The sequence below is a fragment of the Cupressus sempervirens genome, chromosome 4 (assembly GCF_028749045.1).
Source record: "Cupressus sempervirens isolate cs-2001-9-10 chromosome 4, ASM2874904v1, whole genome shotgun sequence".
Lineage (NCBI taxonomy): Eukaryota > Viridiplantae > Streptophyta > Pinopsida > Cupressales > Cupressaceae > Cupressus > Cupressus sempervirens.
The window spans coordinates 608,352,927-608,357,206 of record NC_143121.1 but is presented as its reverse complement, the minus strand read 5'-3'; positions in this window follow the sequence as shown (position 1 = coordinate 608,357,206).

The window sequence follows — 4,280 nt, the reverse complement described above, 5'->3', positions numbered from 1 at the left end:
TAACCATCTATTGTAGCTTCCACTGAAATGTGTTCTTATGAAATTTTTAGGGATGTGTCCATACTCTTGACAGTAGTGATAGCTATGTCTTGTATTTTAGTCCAAATTATAGGAATTTTCATGGCTTCTTCCCTTGTTTCATGACCATGTGGTCTTGGATCTGCATTCAAAGGCTTTGTGTCCAAACTTTTGACAGTTATAGCAGCGTCCTTCAAATCTTGGTGTATGCATGGTCCTTGTCCTACATTCATGTGCCTAATGAACTTGTTTGTTGCATTTGTAAAAATGTGTCATATTCTTTGGCTTGGCATTATGACTACCATTCTTGTTCTTGCAAACATTAGCTGTATGTCCTTTCTTACCACAAAAATGACAAGTGGGTTTGGAGTTCTTACCTTTGTCATTCCTTTGTTCAGCAGTCTTGCATGACTTTCCTTCTTTAGTACTTGTGTAGCCCAAGCTTGATGTGTCTTTAATAGATCTAGGGGATTTCAATAGTTGCTCAAAGTACCTGATGGCTTCATTTGGCTTGTTGAAGCTTTTAGCAAACTCCTTCTCTCTTTGTAGGTCATTCTATAGTTCCTCAGTTTGCAACTTCAATGTAGTTATCTCAATGTCCTTAAAATTTAACTCATGATGGGCATTCATCATTTGGCTCAAGGTATCCAACTACATGTTTGAGATCTTAGACAATGTTGGTTTGATTTTTTACAAAACAAACTTCTTCTAGTCTAGGTATAAATAATCAAAATTGAATCCTTTGCTTGCCTACTAGAGTTTTTAATTTTTGGCCTTGCAATTTTAATAACCTTTTAAAAAATACTAGTCAAACCCTAAGTCTTGCATTCTTTTTGAATTTATTCAGGCATGAAGCTTTTCAAATTATTAAATATTTCTTGACCCATTTAAATCTTTCGTGCCCCCAAGTGCCTTTTTCCCAATTTATTCCCACCATCTAATCTTTATAAGATCTACAACTATCGTGTCATTTCTATGTAAAAATGTAAGATTTTTAATGATAACGACATAGTGACTACCATAAAATGGACTGGCAGTGTCATAAAATAGAGGGTTGGCATCGAGAAATTGCATTTTTTTAGAAAGGTTTAGTCACGTACTTCATGTCAAAATTGTCAGAGCCAAATGTAATGAATTACAAATGGTGTCACCAAAATCTAGTTTTTTCAATGAATCACTATGTCAGCGATCATAAAATTTTTACATCCTATTGGTAGCAACATAGTGCCTTATCAAAAAATATAGAGGATGATAGATTTTAAAAATCCAATGGCCATGAATTTCCCTAGTGGTATTGTGGACATGCATTTTTATTATTATGTTAGAGGAATTAATTATGGTAATCATGATTGATAAACATGTATTTTTCCAAGACCAAATTTCAACTATATTCATGAGGTCACTACGTTGCAACTGAAAAAATAATGGATCTTACCAGTAGTGACATAGTGCCTTGCCAAAAATCAAGAAAGACAAGAGATTATGAAAAGGATAGGTGTCGAGATGTTCCTGTCATTAAAATTAGTCAAGTGATTTTATTTCTTTGTCAGAAGCATTGATTATGGTAATGATGGCATAAATGAAAAAAATTCTTGGCACCAAAATCTATAAAGCCTTAAAGAGGTCACTATGTAACAGTTGGAAAATGAAATAATCCCATCAGTATTAACATAACACCTGAATAGAAAAAGGAAATGTGGCAACAATTCCAAAAGGTGGGTCCCAATATTTGCTTCATCACCAATAAGACAGATAATCTCCTAGACATGTTAGCATCCTACTGGAAACACATATGCACTAGAATTTTTAAGAATGCCAAAGGTCACTATGTCATGACAGAAAAATCTTTATGCCTCGCCGATAGCAACATAGTGCCTAGCCTAAAAATGTGCACATAGTGGGACCCCAATTACATGATGTCACAAGGATTAGAATATTTAAATTATAGGCTAGTTTGACAAGACATTTCCACATCATAAGTACTACAGACCCACACCCAAGTCAAAAGTCAAATGAAAGATAGTGATTGTTTAATTGAATCAAATTAACGATCATCGCTAAGTCACTATGGAAACTTGTATGTTGTTTAATCAACATGACATGGTGATTGAGGGACCCACCATAGTTATATGGATGTAATACAGTTTCCTTGCCATAGGATCAAAATTAGATCTATGGCTACCACTTCATCACTATGGAGAGTTGCTCAAGTTTTAAGGATAGTGACATAGCAAGTAAAGCAAATGACTAGGGGGCCCACCATATTTGTATTAAGTAAGGAATCAAATGTCCACCACTTGATCAAGATGGAATCAATGGTTATCACTATATTGCATACGCAACATGCTCATTCTTTATGTATAACGATGTAGCAACTTGGTGAAACATGTCCTCAAGGATTAGTGGGTCCACTTTGAAATGCCAATAGTGAAGGAAAAGTACAAGTGGAGAATTTTCATTAGATTGACTACTAGCATCTCAAGTAGAAAATGATTCATCCCTATTTTCACTCCTAGATCATAAGATTTTTTGAGATCAACGGTGTGAATTCAAACATAGAAGGTGGTGCCACTATGTTTTCCTTATAGCTCATTTATGAGGAATGAAAGGTTCACATGCGAGAAAAAAAATAGAGTATATTGTAGAAGATCTCACCATTTTCATCCCATGCAAACAAGATTTCAAGCTTCTAAAGTAGAAGAAATAAGTGAAAATTTGCGTTGAGTTTGATCAAAATGTGAAGGAGTTTTCCATTGTTAGCAAGACATTATAGGGTTACAGAGAAGAGCTAGCAAGAAAATCAAGTAAGTTCCCATATACTATAACCTTTGTAGAAATTTACTTTTCTGCAAACTATATCGAGTATGCCTCCTAAGAAAGTTTTCTCTAGGCAAGAAGATTATTTGGCTAGGAATATCCATGATGACATGCTTGAATTAGTCCCTAAGTCTACCACTGAAACTATGAAAGTAAAAATGTTAACCTTGTTAAACCCTAGGCTCAAAATTATAGACGGGTTATATGATAAGGGGAATTGGGTCAGGGATGCCAAAACTTCCCAAACTGGTCTCTCTTTATTTAAGAAATGGTTTTCAGAAAGGAATTTATTTTCCCCACATGCCGATACGTGGAAGTTTGACTTAGGAAAGTTAGTAGTTCCAAGTGTTTTTATAGATTACAACCTTCTAGAAGCTATTGAAAAAAATTATGATCAAGCAATCAAAGTAGTGAGAAGAATTGATGACAAAATTCTGATCATAATTAGCCAAGAGGAAATTTGACAGGTATTTCATTTAGGGCCTCTGATAGATTATCATGTTCCCATTGACCTACAAGGATTAGAGAAAGAATATGTGTCAAAAAAGGATGCAATTAGGTAGGGTGCACTGAGGGCACATATAGGAAAAATTGGAAATTTTCCATTTACTACATCTTCTAGGGAACCTTTCAAAAAGTTATATTTCAATACCAAGGCTGTGGAGGCATATAGGACTTTATGTAGAGTTTTTGGTGAAGATGAAGAGGATTTTATGCCCATAGTTTTTATGTATATGATCACTCTAATTTCATCTTTTGGTGTGGATATTATTTTTTATTTTACCTCCTATTTAGTAGAAGAAACTCGCAATAGCCTTGTTGGGATTGCAAAAGGCAAGGTGGAGAACATTTTTGGTCACTATTCTTTGTTAATGCATATGTTTTTTTTTCAAAGGAGTAACATATTTTGGTAAGGAAATGACATTAAATAGAGAACAGGATGGGGAAGCATTGCTAGTCCAATTATGGAGTGCAGGTATGACTTGGGAAGCAGAAAAGGCTAGTTTTGTCAAGTTTGATAGATACTTTGCTTCAAAGTTGAGGTGCCTATTATTAAGTGACAATCCTAGAGTACCTAAGGCATTGGTAAGTCTTATTAGGCCCCTAGAAAATCATGTTGGTTTGAAAGTTTCACATAATTAGGGAGACATGATCCCGTATTTAGTCTCAACTAACTGTAGGATTTATGGTTTGAGAGGCACTCCTCATGTATTACCTTACCAAGTGCCATTAAAGGTAGGGGTAGCTGAATTTTTGTGGTAGCTAGGAGGATTAGAGGAAAATTATTTTTTGAAAAGGAAAAGAGGGTCAATATTCCAAACTTGCACTGTAGCCCACCAATTTGTAATCACAAGAGGGGGTTGGCTTTCTTTGCATAAGATATTAGATGAGTACAAGATGGTTGTTTCTCATCCCCATTTTTGTGACACTAAGGGATTCTATAA